The following is a 17,374-nucleotide window of genomic DNA, read 5'->3' as shown; positions in this document are numbered from 1 at the left end:
AGCACGCCAGGCCTCCCTGTCCATCACCAACTCCCGGAGTTCACCCAAACCCTTGTCCATCGAGTCGGTGATGCCATCCAGCCATCTCATCCTCTGTTGTCCCCTTCTCCTCCTGCCCTCAATCTTTCCCAGCATCAGGGTCTTTTCAAATGAGTCAGCTCCTCACATCAGGTAGCCAAAATATTGGAGTTTCAGCGTCAAAATCAGTATTCCAATGAATACCCAGGGTCAAAATCAGTATTCCAATGAATACGCAGGAGATCAGTGGAGAAGTAACTCCAGAAAAAATAAAGGGATGGAGCCAAAGCAAAAACAACACCCAGTTGTGAATGGGACTGGTGATAGAAGCAAGGTCCGATGCTGTAAAGAGCACTATTGCATAGGAACCTGGAATGTCAGGTCCATAAATCAAGGCAAATTGGAAGTGGTCAAACAGGAGATGGCAAGAGTGAACGTCGACATTCTAGGAATCAGCAAACTAAGATGGACTGGAATGGGTGAATTTAACACAGATGACCATTATATCTACTACTGTGGGCAGGAATCCCTTAGAAGAAATGGAGTAGCCATCATAGTCAACAGAAGAGTCCGAAATGCAGTACTTGGATGCAATCTCAAAAACAACAGAATGATCTCAGTTCGTTTCCAAGGCAAACCATTCAATATCACATATCCAAGTCTATGCCCCGACCAGTAATGCTGAAGAAGCTGAAGCTGAACAGTTCTATGAAGACCTACAAGACCTTCTAGAACTAACACCCAAAAAAGATGTCCTTTTCATTATAGGGGACTGGAATGCAAAAGTAGGAAGTCAAGAAACACCTGGGGTAACAGGCATATTTTGCCTTGGAGTACAGAATGAAGCAGGGCAAAGGCTGAAAGAGTTCTGCCAAGAGAACGCACTGGTCATAGCAAACACCCTCTTCCAACAACACAAGAGAAGACTCTACACATGGACATCACCAAATGGTCGACACCGAAATCAGATTGATTATATTCTTTGCAGCCAAAGATGGAGAAGCTCTATACAGTCAGCAAAAACAAGACCGGGAGCTGACTGTGGCTCAGATCATGAACTCCTTATTGCCAAATTCGGACTGAAATTGAAGAAAGTGGAGAAAACCATTACCTGAAGGTCATCCATTCAGGTATGACCTAAATCAAATCCCTTATGACTATACAGTGGAAGTGAGAAATAGATTTAAGGGACTAGATCTGATAGACAGAGTGCCTGATGAACTACGGACAGAGGTTTGAGACATTGTACAGGAAACAGGAATCAAGACCGTCCCCAAGAAAAAGAAATACAAAAAAGCAAAATGGCTGTCTGAGGAGGCCTTACAGTTCATTCAGTTCAGTCTCTCAGTCGTGTCCAACTCTTTGCGACCCCATGAATCGCAGCACACCAGGCCTCCCTGTCCATCACCTACTCCCGTAGTTCCCTCAGACTCACGTCCATCGAGTCAGTAATGCCATCCAGCCATCTCATCCTCTGTCGTCCCCTTCTCCTCCTGCCCCCAACCCCTCCCAGCATCAGAGTCTTTTCCAATGAGTCAACTCTTTGCATGAGGTGGCCAAAGTACTGGATTTTCAGCTTTAGCATCATTCCTTCCAAAGAAGTCCCAGGGCTGATCTCCTTCAGAATGGACTGGTTGGATCTCCCTGCAGTCCAAGGGACTCTCAAGAGTCTTCTCCAACACCACAGTTCAAAAGCATCAATTCTTCGGTGCTCAGCTTTCTTCACAGTCCAACTCTCACATCCATACATGACCACTAGGAAAACTATAGCCTTGACTAGATGGACCTTTGTTGGCAAAGTAATGTCTCTGCTTTTGAATATGCTATCTAGGTTGGTCATAACTTTTCTTCCAAGGAGTAAGTGTCTTTTAATTTCATGGCTGCAGTCACCATCTACAGATAGCTGTGAAAAGAAGGGACTCGAAAAGCAAAGGAGAAAAGGAAAGATATAAGCATCTGAATGCAGAGTTCCAAAGAATAGCAAGGAGAGATAAGAAAGACTTTCTCAGTGATCTATGCAAAGAAATAGAGGAAAACAATAGAATGGGAAAGACTAGAGATCTCTTCAAGAAAATTAGAGATACCAAGAACATTTCATGCAAAGATGGGCTCAATAAAGGACAGAAATGGTAGGGACCTAACAGAAGCAGAAGATATTAAGAAGAGGTGGCAAAAATACACAGAAGAACTGTACAAAAAAGATCTTCATGACCCAGATAATCATGATGGTGTGATCACTCACCTAGAGCCAGACATCCTGGAATGTGAAGTCAAGTGGGCCTTAGGAAGCATCACTATGAACAAAGTTAGTGGAGGTGATGGAATTCCAGTGGAGCTATTTCAAATCCTGAAAGATGATGCTGTGAAAGTGCTGCACTCAATATGCCAGCAAATTTGGAAAACTCAGCAGTGGCCACAGGACTGGAAAAGGTCAGTTTTCATTCCAATCCCAAAGAAAGGCAATGCCAAAGAATGCTCAAACTACCGCACAATTGCACTCATCTCACACGCTAGTAAAGTAAGGCTCAAAATTCTCCAAGCCAGGTTTCAGCAATACATGAACTGTGAACTTCCAGATGTTCAAGCTGGTTTTAGAAAAGGCAGAGGAACCAGAGATCAAATTGCCAACATCTGCTGGATCATCGAAAAAGGAAGAGAGTTCCAGAAAAACATCTACTTCTTCCTATTGACTAAGCCAAAGCCTTTGACTGTGTGGATCACAATAAACTGTGGAAAATTCTGAAAGAGATGGGAATACCAGACCACCTGACCTGTCTCTTGAGAAACCTGTATGCAGGTCAGGAAGCAATAGTTAGAACTAGACATGGAACAACAGACTGGTTCCAAATAGGAAAAAGAATACATCAAGGCTGTATATTGTCACCCTGTTTATTTAACTTATATGCAGAGTACATCATGAGAAATGCTGGGCTGGAAGAAGCACAAGCTGGAATCAAGATTGCCGGGATAAATATCAATCACCTCAGATATGCAGATGACACCACCCTTATGGCAGAAAGTGAAGAAGAACTAAAGAGCCTGTTGATGAAAGTGAAAGAGGAGAGTGAAAAAGTTGGCTTAAAGCTCAACATTCAAAAAACTAGGATCATGGCATCCGGTCCCATTGCTTCATGGGAAATAGATGGGGAAACAGTGGAAACAGTGTCAGACTTTATTTTTCTGGGCTCCAGAATCACTGCAGATGGTGATTGCAGCCATGAAATTAAAAGCCGCTTACTCCTTGGAAGGAAAGTTATGACCAACCTAGATAGCATATTCAAAAGCAGAGACATTACTTTGCCAACAAATGTCCATCTAGTCAAAGCTATGGTTTTTCCAGTGGTCATGTATGGATGTGAGAGTTGGACTGTGAAGAAAGCTGAGTGCCGAAGAATTGATGCTTTTGAACTGTGGTGTTGGAGAAGACTCTTGAGAGTCCTTTGGACTGCAAGGAGATCCAACCAGTCCATCCTAAAGGGGATCAGTCCTGGGTGTTCATTGGTAGGAGATGGAGGGCAAGCTGCAATTTTAGTCATTGCTGACATGATTGGACGTGCGAACGCATGTTCGCATCTTGGAAAGTTTGCAACCGGAAGGTTCGTATGTAGGGGACTTACTGTAATGACTAAATGTTGGCTACTACTGGCATGATTTTTGTGAGGTTAAAGTGTTCTCTGGAGAGACCCTTCACTCTCCGGAGACACTCTTGAGTTGATCATTCTGTCTTTACAAATAAAATGAACCTGTGGTGATGTTCTTTCCAGAGAGAAACTCCCAGCTCTAGCCTTCAATCGCCTCTTCTCAGCAAGCTTCTGGGTGAAAGCGTTCTGTTTCCTTTACTTTGCACGTCGCAAATGAGCGATACCCCTTCCCTCGCTGCCTAATTTATGCCCCGTTTCAAATTGCCCAGGTTCCACATACCAAGCAGTATTTCCTGATACTCGTTTCATCCCATGGGGTCTGTCTAGACCCCAGGATTACTGAGAATCAAGAGACAACCCTGAATTTTTTTTTTTTTTTTAGCCTTCCCTTGAAAACCGCACGGTCTTCCCACATTCTCCTGTGGTCCCTTCAATTCTGGCTCCTTTCTGTAAGTGAAGGGAGAACCTTCTAAAGAAAAGTCATTGGATTTTGGGTTTTTTTTTTTTTTTGGTTTGATTGTTGTTCCCTTCTCAGAAAGCATTTGAAATTGACTCTAACTCTCAAGTGTGTTTTGAGTTGAGTTCAACTTTTAATGTTCCGTGAAAATTTGGATTTAATTAGTTTCTCTTGAGTTCTGAAATCGTGTGATACTTTTATTTTCTGTTTCCTGGACTGCAGCCTTGCCACATTCGTGGAAAAACTGAAGGGGGGAATATTTTCTCGTAAGAATGAATGTGAAATGGATTGAAATTGTTGCTTGAGGGGAAATGACTGATTTCTGGCCTCCAGGCCAGGCCCGCAAGACAGGGCGCTCTGACTCCACGGCACGCTGCCGGTGAATTGGACTGGAAACATTTGGACCCTAAAGTGGAACTTGTCACATGGTCTGATGGAGCCGACACTGGCAGTCCCTTCCATGGGTTTGTTGCCGTGGAGACGCAGCCTGTGAGCTTGGGAGAATGTGGCTAGGTTCCACCTGGGATGCCAGGGGTGTGTTTGCTATTGTTGTTCAGTTGCTAAGTCGTGTCTGACTTCTCCTGACCCCATGGACTGCAGCACACCAGGCTTCCCTGTCCTGCTATCTCCCAGAGTTTGCTCTAATTTGTATCCGTTGAGTCAGTGATACTATCTAACCGTCTCATCCTCTGCTGCCGGCTTCTTCTTTTGCCTTCAATCTTTCCCAGCATCAGGGTCTTTTCTGATGAGTCAGCTCTCCGCATCAAAGTGTTGGAGCTTCAGCCTCAGCATCAGTCCATCCAGTGAATATTCAGAGTTGACTTCCTTTCAGTTTGACTGGTTGGAAGCCCTTGCATTGTTTTTGCTATTGTTTCTGTACAAATTACCACAAACCGAATGGCTTAAAACAACATGAATTTATCATCTTACATTTCTGGAGGTCAGAAGATCCAAACTGGGTCTCATGGGGCTAAAATCAAGGTGTCAGCAGGGCTGTGTCCCTTCTGGAGGCACTAGGGGAGAACCCATCCCTGACGCTTTGGCATTTGGAGGCTGCCCACATTCCCCGGCTCGTGGCCACATCACTTCAAATTCTGCTTCTGTCCACACAGCTCCTTCTGTGACTCTGGGCCCTCCTTTCCTCTTATAAAAAGTCTTGTGATTACATGGGCCCATCCAGATAATCCAAGGGCTTCCCTGGTAATTCAGTTGGTAATGAATCCCCCTGCAATGCAGGAGACCCCAGTCCAATTCCTGGGTCAGGAAGATCCGCTGGAGACAGGATAGGCTACCCACTCCAGTATTCTGGCCTAGAGAATTCCATGGACTGTATAGTCCATGGGGTCACAAAGAGTCAGACATGACTGAGCGACTTTCACTTTCACTTTTCCCTTTCATCCAGATAATCCAGGAACGTCTCGCCGTCTCAGGGTTCTTAACTGAATCACAATCAAATCACATCTTTGCTGTGTAAGGTTGCATATTCTCAGGTTCTGGGTATTAGGTTGCAGACATCTTCGGGGTCCATTAGTCAGCCTTCCCCACGATGCTTGTCACTGCCTAGGGTTGAGACATCCCAGGAAGTGCTATCAGCATTAGGAAATGGGCCTTTCCTGGTCCCAAATTCAATTCACAGCCTCATTTTTTAAAAAGTATTTCTTTATTTTATTTGGTTGTGCTGAGTCTTAGCTGCAGCTGTGGGATCTTTGATTTTCATTGTGGCAGGTGGGATCTTTAGTCATGGCATGTGAGATATAGTTCCCTGAGCAGGAATCAAACCCAGACCCTCTCCATTGGGAGTGTGGAGTCTTAGCCACTGGATTGCTAGGGAAGTCCCTGCAGTCTTATTTCTAGGGTGAGTATAAGAGCTATCTGTTGGGACAGCAGTGATCCTTGAGGACATTTCCATAGCATTCCTGGAAGAGAGGAAGCTGGCTATGCCCAGATCCCGGAGCATTTCCTGGAGAAGGCCCCCAGGGTCTTTGGAGGTTTAGAGACCACAAATTGAATCCCCACTTAGTCAATTCGCCAGAATGGCTTTGAACTTCAGCTTCTTCAAGACCTGGGTGAAAAGCTCTGTCTCTCAGAGTCCTTGTGTGGATTAATGGAGATGAGTGTGAACATAATAAAGCACTCTGCATATGGAACATGGTCGTGATATCACTATCGAAGAATGATTATAATTGAAAAATGGAAAAAATTGGTCTGTATTACACCCTTCATTATGAAATGCAGAAATAATCAACCTTTTAGATTCTAGTTAAAAAACAAAAGCAAGCAAATCTCCTTAAGAGCCAGTTAGCCTGGTGGGAAAACCCAAGGATTCTCTACTTCTTTTAGGCCCTAATGGTGTTGACCACCTTTGTACAACTTTGCTTGTATAGGATAGATTTTCAGTGCCTGTGGGGTCAGTTTGAAAATGGTATGGAAAGTTGGGTGGGACATTTCCCCTTGACTCTGTGGCAGTCATGACATCTCAACTCCAGGCAAAGATCTGAACCTCAATGATTGGTTTTATTTGGCCTGCCTACTTTTCTATTCACTACTTTTATCTCCTTTCTCCAAAATCTATCTACCTGGAGACCAGGTGGCTTAGGAAGAAAGCATTGTATGGTTTAGACATCCCTCTGGTCAAATCCCGTCCCTATTATTTGCTGTGTGATTTTGGGCCAGTTACTTAATGTTTCTGATCTTCTGAGTTCTAACTTATAGAAAATGAGAACCAGCAGGAAAGTGCTAATTGGTGGTCCTAAGATATGGAAGGTGGCCAGTGAGCGCTAGTTTCCCTCTGTCCTGTTGGGTGGTATTCCCTTACGCAGCATAATCTCACCAGATTTGAGTCGTAGTGGTCTGAGAAACTGAGTCCTGTTTTAAATCCTGGGGGTATATGTTTCTATCCTGGCTTTAATCCCAAATGGTTACATATTCTTGGACGAGCCATTAGCCTCTCTAGGCTTCAGTCTTCCTATCTGTAGAATGAGAACCAAACTGCCATTCTGCCTGTCTTATTCAGCTCAGGCTGCTATAACAAAATACCACAGATTTAAACAATAGACATTTGCCTCTCACAGTTCTGGAGGCTATAAGTTCAAGATCAAGGGGCTGGCAGATTCCATGTCTGGTGAGGACCTGATTCTTGGCTTGTAGACAACTGCTTTCTCGCTGTGTGCTCATATGGTCTGCACTTGAGGGCTTGAGGAAGAGAGGGTAAGAACAAGGGAGAAAAAGGAGAATGGGAAAGAGAGAGAATGATTTTGTTTCCTTTTTATAAGGCCACTAATCCCCTCATGAGGGCCCCACCCTCATCTAACCCTAATGGTCTTCCAGAGGCCCCACCTCCAAATACCATCACATCGATTTTGGGTGAACCCATTCAACCCGTACTATTCATTTCATAAGGGGCCATAAGAAAATATTCATTGGAAGAACTGATGCTGAAGCTCCAATACTTTGGCTACCTTATATGAAGAGCCAACTCATTGGAAAAGACTGATGCTGGGAAAGATTGAGGGCAAAAGGAGAAGGGGGTGACAGGATGAGATGGTTGGATGGCATCATTGACTCAACGGACATTAGTTTGAACAAACTCTGGGGGATAGTGAAGGACAGGGAAACCTGGCTTACTGAAGCCCATGGAGTCAAAGAGTCAGACATGGCTTAAGCAACTGAACAACTATACTAACTACAAGAAAATAAGGCATGGCTTTTGGAAAATAAAGTATAATGGAAAACTCACTGTTGAAGCAAAGAAAAGGATCAGTTTCCTAAAGCATTCAGGATACCCACGCATTATACATTTTCTAACAGCATTCATTTTTGCTGGAACGGAAATGAAATATATTGCTTTTAATTATCAACTCAAATATCCATCGTCCATCCATCGGTGATGCACACCTATCAAGCAGCCTGGGGAGTGTGCCAGCTCCTCAGGGAGTGTGAAGACCCTAACCATTCACACCCCCAGCCTCCACTTCTGCGGCCAGGCTCCCTTCTGCAGAGACAAGTGATCATCAGGGTGTTCTGGGCTGGGAGCCTGACCAAGGAGGAGAAAAGGTGGCCGGTCAGCTGGTTCACCTCACTTGGCTCCAAGAAGCAGGCACCAGAGTGACCAGCTTCTGTGGGACGATCCATCCCCGAGGTCACCGGGTGGATCCACACTGACTGCGTGGTCCTGGAGCGTCTTCTAACAGAGCAAGAACGGGGAAGAGGAAACTGGACACAGTGATGGGCTGAGCCAAGAGCGTGCTGACTTGGGAGGGTACCACCAAGGGGTACAGAACAAACTAGAAGCTGGCAGCTGCCACGATGCTGCCATGGCTGCAAGCAGGCTGTCCTGGTGACATACCCTTGGGATCCGACACAGATGGATTGTGGATGTCCTGGGAATGGGGGGCAGTTTGGGGCTTCTGTTTGAGTTTTTTAAAAAATAGAACAAAAAAGTACACTAGCTTTGCTTGCGGAATCATCACAAGTTGGTTATGCTGACAGGAATGGGATCCCAGAATAGGAACCAGCTGGAGATTCATATGGAGAAAAACAAAGGTCCCGGGTGATTTTTTTTTTTTTTTTTGCCTGCTGGCACGTTAGCAAAACAAACAAGCAAACAAAGGGGGGGTGGTGGGAAATGCTTCAGTGCGCTATTGAGGAATAGAAACTACAATGCATGTGGAGTCAAGGGGACCAGCTTTGCCCTTCCTGATTAGAAAGAACTGCAAGAGTCCTGACAACTAGGAATATGGGCTTCCGTCTGTCAAACCCAAGGGAAAAAGCATCTGTGACGCCATCAAATGGCAGGGTGGTGGGGCCAAGCAGAAAGGCGGTAAGTGGGTTCCATCATGGCGGGCATCATTTCAGTGACTTAGGGCTATTTCTGACCACAGAGAGGGTAGCCACCCCTGGCTGCACAGAGGCTGTATTCTGGGGGTTCCCGTAGACACTTTACACCTCTCTCCTCCATTGGAACCTCCCTTTCCTGCCCAGTCCAGCGCTCGAATTCACAGCAGTGAACCTGGCCTGAGGCAGAAGTGGGTGGGTGGTGGTCCTTGATCTCTGGGATGTCAAGTTAGAAGAAAGAAGGGTGAAGACAGGAACAGTGGTGGGAGTGCTACCCTTGGGGGCTTGTAGATTTTTTTATGCACTCTCTCTGGCATTGGAAGGACTTCAGACTGTTTCAAATTATCTATGAATATATTTCCCTTTGGATTGTCAGGCAGCCAGGCAGAGAAGTGGAAGATGCCTCCTCAGCCAGCACAGCCCCTCCAGGAAAATCGCTGCCAGACGCAGGGAACTTGGCTCCAGGTTGGGTCTTAACAGCCAAGGCTCGGGCTTAAGCATCTGAAATGAGGGTTCTAATAGCAACCAGGTGGACTGGGAGGGGGACCAAAAAAGCCAGCACCCACCAAACACCAAACCTGAGCAGACATCTGGTCCCAGGAAGGCCCCCGAAAAGAAACCCTAGTATTGATGAAATCATCCTACCATAGGAAAGATGGGGAACTTTACCTTCAAGAAGGAAAACACTTTTGAAAAAAAGACTTACTGCAGGAATAGGAAAGGAATTGTAGAAAGCCTCTGTCTTGGGTTGACAACAGTGGCTTGCGGGATCTTAGTTCCCTGACCAGGGATCACACCTGTGCCCCCTGCAGTGGAAGAGTAGAATCCTAACCACTGGACCACAGGGAATTCTGAAGGACATATGATCTTAAAATAAGGTCAACATTATGTGGCACTGGATTGTAATGAAATGGAGTGGGCAGAAACAGTAAAGGAACTGGATCTGTCTGAAAAGATCATGAGGGAGTTAACAATACACCCAAAGGATGGACTCTGACTCTGGAAGCATCGGGAAACAATGGAAACAGTAGAAAACTGAGTCAGTGATGTTCAGGAAAAGGGAGGAAGCTGGTGGTTGTTGGCCAAGATCCATGCTCCCCACCTCTTCCATGGGAACAAACAAAACCTTTATTACTCTCTCTTCCTGGGTCCCTGTGCACTTTTTGGGGGGCAGGCACTGGCCCCTCCAAGACCCAAAGAGGTGGATCTTGGTTGATGTAAGTCAACCACAGGGGTGTTATCCCCCTTTGTCGATGATTGTCTTAAGCCTGGTCCTGGGTGCCCCGCTGGCCAGTGACTCATGAGGTGGTCTCCGCAGGGGAATGGTGGACAAGCTGGAGGCACATGGAAAGGCTCGCCCCTCTCTTCTACTGGACGTCACCTTGTCTGCATGTGATGCTGGTAACCATGCCCTCCAACTAGCCACCAAAGACGGTGGAGAAGAGAGGGAAGAACTTGGCTCCAGGCGCTGTGTCACCAATTAAGCAAACCTGGGACTATCTACCTCCCACCTTCTTATTAGGAGACCACAGAGGTTCTGATTGTTTAAGTCTCTGGTAGGGGGATTTCCTGCTCCCTGTTGCTAAAGACACCCATCTAGATAAGTTTGAGGAGCTCCCCTAAGTGCAGAAGGAAAGAACACATGCAGAAAAGGTGATGAGATATGAATGACAGAAAAGTGACTCAGGCAGGGAGTGATGGCTGGTCCTGAGGGAGAAACCAGAGTAAAACCCAGGAAGACTTAATACAAACTGAGAAAAGACACCAGTCTGCAAACTGATGATGACATTCTGTTGTAGGTCAAGGTCTTGGACAGATACACAGTCAGAGGACAGCAACACACTGGGAAAAGGACAGAGGACATGGACAGAAGCCACAGAAAAATGCTGTTCAGATGGCCCGTGTGCTTGTGAAAAGATTCCCAGCCTCCTTCAAAGTAAGAGAAAGGCAAAAATGGAACCAAGATTGTGATGTCATTTCCATCAAATTGGTAGGGACCGGAAGTAAGAAAGCATCCTTTGGCTGGCTGGCTGGCAGGGATGCTCCTATATTACTGGTGGGAATGTAATGGGTCTTCAACCACACATGGGGGCGGGCAGATTGTTATCATTTGTCAACATGATAAAAGCACATATCCCTCCTGGGAATTTATCCCACAGAGACATGCACCAGTGGGAAATGGTGCTTAAATAGATAAATGATAGATAAAGCTGCACAGGGCAGTTTACCTCTAATACCTACTAGCAGGATACTGGCAACAACTTCAAGTCCATTCATAAAGGACCGGTTGCATAAATTACACTCCATTAAAAACTAGACAACTGTCTGTATACTAGTGTGGGTAGGTCTCCCAGATAGATATTTAGAAAGCAAGATGTGAATAGCACACTGCCATTTGTGAAAAAGGGTTTCCTTGGTAGCTCAGATGGTAAAGATACTGGCTGCAATGCAGGAAACTCAGGTTCAATCCCTGGGTCAGGAAGATCCCCTGGAGAAGGGAATGGCAACCCACTCCAGTACTCTTGCCTGGAGAATCCCATGGACAGACCACGGGGTCACAAAAAGTTGGACATGACTGAGCAACTAACACTTTCACTCTATCTGTGGAAAAGGTGGGGAAAAGGAACACACACACACACACACACACACACGTATTCATATTTGTTTGTTGTTGTGGACTCCAAATTCATATGTTGAAGTCTAACCCCCAGTGTGACTGTATTTGGAGAAAGGACCTTTAAGGAGATAATTTAAGTGAAAGCAGATCCTGAGAGTGGGGCTCAATCCAATATGGCTGATGTCCTTATAAGAAGAGGAAAACGCCAGGGGTGCACGTGCATAGAGAGGGGCCATGCGTGGGCACAGGAGAAGAAGGCTGTCTTCAAGCCAAGGAGAAGGACTTCAGGAGAAACCAACCCTGCCCGCAGGGTTTTGGTCTCAGACTTTAGCCTCCAGAATTGTGAGGGAACACATTTTTGTTATTTAAGGCACCCATTCTGTGACGTTTTATTATGACCCTTAGAAGACACTTGTATGAGCATGGAAAAGCTTTAGAAAGATGCCAAAGAAGCTACTAACAGAGGGTACCTTGTGAGGAGGGGGACTGGGCGGTTAAGAAAAGAGGAGTAATTTCTCACTGTATATCCTTCTATGCTCCCTTTCATATTAAAAACAGTTACAAGTAAAAAAAATACCCACTAGGAACCAATTAAATTTTTCTTAATATGATAAAGATGATTTATCATAAGCTTGACAACTAGTATCATATTAAATGGTGAAGCCATAAAGGCATTCCCATTAAAAATCAGGAGCAAGACAGGAATGCCTGGTAGCACTGCATTATTGAAAGTTCTGGATGGGCCAAGTAAGCCAATGCAATAAGACATGAATATTAGAAAGGGGATCCAGTGATGAAAGGAAGACACATGTATCATTATTTGCAGATGATAGTCTTTATTACTATTATCATTTTTCAATATGGTGGCTGCAATGCATCTTTTATATATTTTTGTGATTTAGAACAATTTTAAAGGGGATCTTCTGTCATTCATTAATAAGCACAGACATAGGGAGGTGAATATAGGCAACATTTAAACTTAGGCAGCTATGAATCATATTTTTATATGTTAACTGCAATAATCCTTATTTGGGGGAATTTTAGACAGTGATTTAAGGAGACCATATTTATTTAAAAAGAATGTTGGCGTTAAAGGGCAAATTCACAGGAGGCTGGGCCGTGAGATTAGTGGGAGGAGGCCTTTACTTAACAGCTTGCCCATGAATTTCTCCCACCTCTAAGAGGCTTTCAACAAGCTGGAACCTGAGTATTATATGCTAGGTAATTGGCTGTAATTAATTCCACAACCTTGGGCCCCTCACAGGATTGCCTTGCCAAATGAAAGCAAAACACGCTGAAGCAAACTCTTCCCTCCACCTAACTCCACTGAGTGGGACTAGAGACCTCTGACAGTGGGGCTCCCACTGCCAAAAACCCACTGCAGACTGTGTAATAAAATGCCCTCGCTAGGGAAGCCCTGGCCCAGGAAGGGAGGCTGACGCTGCTCTTCACGATTGCTGTGTTCTTGATCCCACGGGCCCAGCCACAGCCATGTAAGCCCCACTGGGGCCCAGTTGGCCAAACCATTTTCATACTGTCTTTACTTTGCTCCCAGTAGAACAAAGCAGTAGCCTGAGGGCTTTGTTCCAGGTACGGATTCTCATGAGCTGCGAGGAGAGTGTGGCAGTGGAGGTCGGGTAAGGAGTGAGGTTGGGTGGATGTCTCAGTTCTAGTTGCTCAACTCCTGTGTCCCAGCCTTACCTGATCAGCCTCCCAAGATGCTGATCTCAAAAGATGGCAGTCAAGTTCCCCTATAGAGACTTCCCTCGTGGTCCAGTGGTTAAGAATCTGCCTTGCAATGCAGTGGACACGGTCAGAGAACAAAGATCCCGTATGCCTCGGAGCAACTAAGTCTGTGTGCTGCAAGTACTGAGCCCTCACACTTTGGAGTCTGTGCAACACAACTAGAGGGTCTGGGCAGCTCAATGAAAGATCTTACATGCCACAACTAGAGCCAGTGCAGCTAAATGCGTAAATATAAAAAAGTTGCCCCATAATCTGTTGTACTCACTGTAGTCAGAATAATCTTTCAGAAACATAAATGGCATCATCCTCTGTTTAAAATCTCCCACTGGCTTTCCTTTGCTTTTAGTATCATGTCCATGGTCTTCTCTATGGTCTCCAAAGCTCTCCCTGATCTGCCCTTGTCTGTCTCTTCAAGTTTATCTTGCATCACTCACTTCAGCCCACTGACCCTGCTATTCCGTAAGTGCAGAATGCTTGTCCCTTCATGTTCTGTTCCCTTCATCCAGAAGTTCTCCTAGGGTTCTACAGAGCTTTCTGTTTCTCATCAGAAAATCTCATCTCTGACCTTCTCCACTAACTTCTCCATCTGAGTTCTCCACTAACGACAGACCTCTCCGCACTTCTGTATAATTTATTGGTTTGCGTGTTTATTTCCTGTCTCCCAACCCCATCCCAAGAAGGCCTCTCCCATGAGAGCAGGGTCTTTGTCTTGATCACTGCTATGCTTCACACAGAGTAGGAAATAAAAAGACATGCTTAATTATTTTAACTGATTAAGAAAGAAATAGATGGACAAGGACTTCGTTTATGTATCAGTATAAGATCCAAACCCATGGGTTTACTAGGCAGGTAATTGAACTTCAGGTTTCTCATGCAAATATGCCCTTACCCCAAGGAGTAATTGACTTCAGGCTTCTCCTGCAAACATCCCCTTACCCCAAGGAGATCTAATTTTTAATTTGCAATTTTGGTTTTTTCTTTGAAAGAAGTCCTCGCTAACATCCTTCGGTCACCCCCAAGGCAATACTCATGACATTTTCTCAGTCATTGGCAGACAGAGCTGTGGGGTGTGCTTGTTCTAGCTGAGGGCAAACAGGGCCATTCTGTCTTCTTGTCTCACCTCATGCTGTAAATAAGTATCCTTTTTGCAGTCTCTCTCTCTTTTTTGTTGCATTCTTGTGCTTTTTATAGGCAACTGCTATTTAAAATGGCCCCCTGTGTAGTCCTAACGCATTATTTAGTGTTCCTGAGTGCAAGAGGCTGTGATGCACCTTAAGCAGAAAATACCTGTCTTATGTAAACTTCATTCAGACGTGAGTGACAGCGCTGTCGGCTGTGCGTCCAGTGTTAATGAATCCGTAATATATAGTAATCAAATCATCTTTAAACAGAAACAAAAATTGATGCTTCCTCATTGTGGTGTTGCAAAAAGACTCTCGGGAGTCCCTTACAGCAAGGAGATCAAACCAGTCCATCCTAAAGGAAATCAACCCTGAATATTCTTTGGATATGATGCTGAAGCTGAAGCTCCAATACTTTGACCATCTGATGCAAAGAACTGACTCTTTGGAAAAGACCCTGATGCTGGGAAAGACTGAAGACAAAAGGAGAAGGAGGCGGCCGAGGATGAGATGGTTAGATAGCATCACCAACTCAATGGACATGAATCTGAGCAAACTCTGGGAGACAGTGGAGGACAGGGGAGGCCGGCCTGTGGCAGTCCGTGGGGTTGCAGAGTTGGACGGCTTAGCGACTGAACAACAGCAACATATAAAACCAGTTTATGCTTCGACTGGTTGATGAAAATGTTGTGACCAGAGGCTTGCAGGAACCCAACCCCAGATCCTCCCATAGGCGCAGTAGTTTGGTACTTGCTAATTCTGTGTTTGCGATGACTTGATAGAACAGAACTTCCAGGAATAATGACAATCAACTGTTTTTCTTTCATGCCCCAATTGAATTACAGGTTCTCTGTGAGCCCGAACTGCAGTTTCTTCGGCTTCAGGATGCCCAAGTGCAGGGTCAAGTTCAAGGGTCTAGTGCTCAGTAAGCACCGTTACTGACTGTGGGGTAGCGCCTTGGGCCGCACGGGTGCCCACAATCTCTGGGCAAACCTGTCAGAGTTGAGACTCCAAGGCTGTGTGTGGTTTGGTTTCTGGAATGGACTGGAACATTCCATGTCTGCGAGTGGCCCTTCTTCCTGCAGCAATCTTGCGTCATTCTCCCCCCTGAGAGGGAAGTGATTACACAGCATACCTGTGGCTGATGCTGGGCTGTTAAGAGCCCCGTAAAACTAAGGTAAAACTAAGGCATAACTTGCCTGTTAGGCCACGCGCCTGAATGACTCTTTGCAAACATTTGCTGCGGGCTGATTAAGAGAAATATCCTTACTGTTTTGAATCAAATTCCTGTTAAAAGCAGAGGCTCGAGTTTCTTTCCCTTGGTTTCTCCCTGCCCCTGGCCCCTGGTCGCTTGTTAAACACTCCTCCCCACTCCCCTCCCCCACACAGCCTGCCTGGGGGCCACATCCTTTTTTACAGGACTTCAGGACTTCAGTGGCTCCTAAGGGCTTACATTCTCTCTCTTGCTTGCTGTAGGCTGCTGGGGGAGGGGGTCTGGGAGGGAACAGAGGCCCAGAGGACTCACTGGGGCCATGAAACCAGTGAACACAGGCTTGGCTTCTCTGTTGTCCACCCAGCTGGGGATGCCAGGTCAGCTTGTTTACAAGCGGAGGTTGACTGACTACAACCTTCTTTCTAGTGGGAGGGAGCCAGGGGGCTTAACAAAAGCTAGGGGGAGACTTGGAGGCGGTGGAGTTGGAGGAGGAGGAGGGAGGTGGGGAAGGCTCATTCTGGGAGCTGGAGTTTCCCCTGGATCTTGGGGGGAAGGACCTGTGCTTTCCACTTGTGTGTAGGTATGTGCGTGTACACACGTGAGTGTGTATGCCCCTATGTGCATAGATGTGCACATGAGTGTGTGCATTCAGTGTGTGATTGTGTGTGTGCCCTGCTTAAGTGAATGTGGGCATGCCTGTATCTGGGTGTGTGCACGAGTGCATCCACACTCTATGCATGTGTGCGTGCCTGTGCACTCCAGGGTGTGCGTGTGTGTGTATGTGCATCGACATGCATGTCGATGTTATGTGTGTGCTTATGAGTGCAGAGGTGTGCAATGGGCACATGTGTATCTTCAGTGTGCGTGCCTGTATGGTGTGCACTCCTGTGTGTGGGTATGCATGTCCATACATGCGTGTGTGTGTGTGTGTGTCTGCGTTTTGAGCATGTTGCTGGGGGTGAGCTGGCTTGGGCAGCAGCTCTTTGGCGCTGTGGGAGAGAAAGGGTGTGGTGGAGCCAGGAGTTCAGCCACAGAAAAGAAAGTTGATAACCAAAGAATTTTGTTTGGATTCTTATGGGCAGGGAGGAAAAGCGCCCCTTACTGTAGACTCTACCTTCCTAATATAAAACAGAGACCAAGGGGTCCAGTTTTGTAAAAAGTGGGCTGGCCAAGGCCTATGCAAGAGACCATTTTCCCAGTAACTAAAGTCATAAAGAAACACAGAATGAGTTCCAGGCCTTTTTCTCCCAAGACTCCCCTTTCCCTCCAGAGGCTCCGAGCCCTGTGCTGTGGTGCGGCCGGTCATTCGTTTGCAAAGTCAACTCTGATGGACAGCTGCTGGCCACTCAGACTAATGTCAGACCCAGTGAGCCTCTGTGAGTGATAAGCCTTATTTGCTATGTCTGTTTGTCTAGACTCCACTTAAGAATCCTTTGGGAAGATAATTTGTGAGAGACTGGGGAAATTTGAATATGGACTGGGTGTTAGATGCTCTTAGGGAATTTAAAAAAATATTTATATATTTATTTATTTGGCTGCATTGAGTCTTAGTTGCGGCCTGAGAACTCTTAGTTGTGACATGTGGGATCTAGTTCCCTGACTAGGGATGGAACCTGGGCTGAGTTCATTGGGAATGCTGAGTCTTAGCCCCTGGGCCTCTAGGGAAATCACCGTATTGGGGAATTATTATTAATTTAGTTATATATGATAAAGGAACTTCAGATATGT

The 17,374-nt window shown here is 45.8% G+C and overlaps 1 protein-coding gene across 1 annotated transcript in view; it reads left to right on the top strand.

Moving 5' to 3' along the window:
* The window catches only part of ZNF664 (zinc finger protein 664), a 153,119-nt gene extending 142,234 nt beyond the window's left edge, over positions 1–10,885 (top strand). Inside the window, exon 5 of the transcript XR_009730357.1 lies at positions 10,749–10,885. The gene's annotated coding sequence lies outside the window, so the exon portion shown is untranslated. The remainder of the gene's footprint in view (positions 1–10,748) is intronic.
* Positions 10,886–17,374: the final 6,489 nt, after the last annotated feature.

Source organism: Bos javanicus, chromosome 17 (genome assembly GCF_032452875.1).
Source record: "Bos javanicus breed banteng chromosome 17, ARS-OSU_banteng_1.0, whole genome shotgun sequence".
Lineage (NCBI taxonomy): Eukaryota > Metazoa > Chordata > Mammalia > Artiodactyla > Bovidae > Bos > Bos javanicus.
The sequence above is the reverse complement of the archived record's forward strand: the minus strand, read 5'-3'. Positions and strand labels throughout refer to the sequence as shown.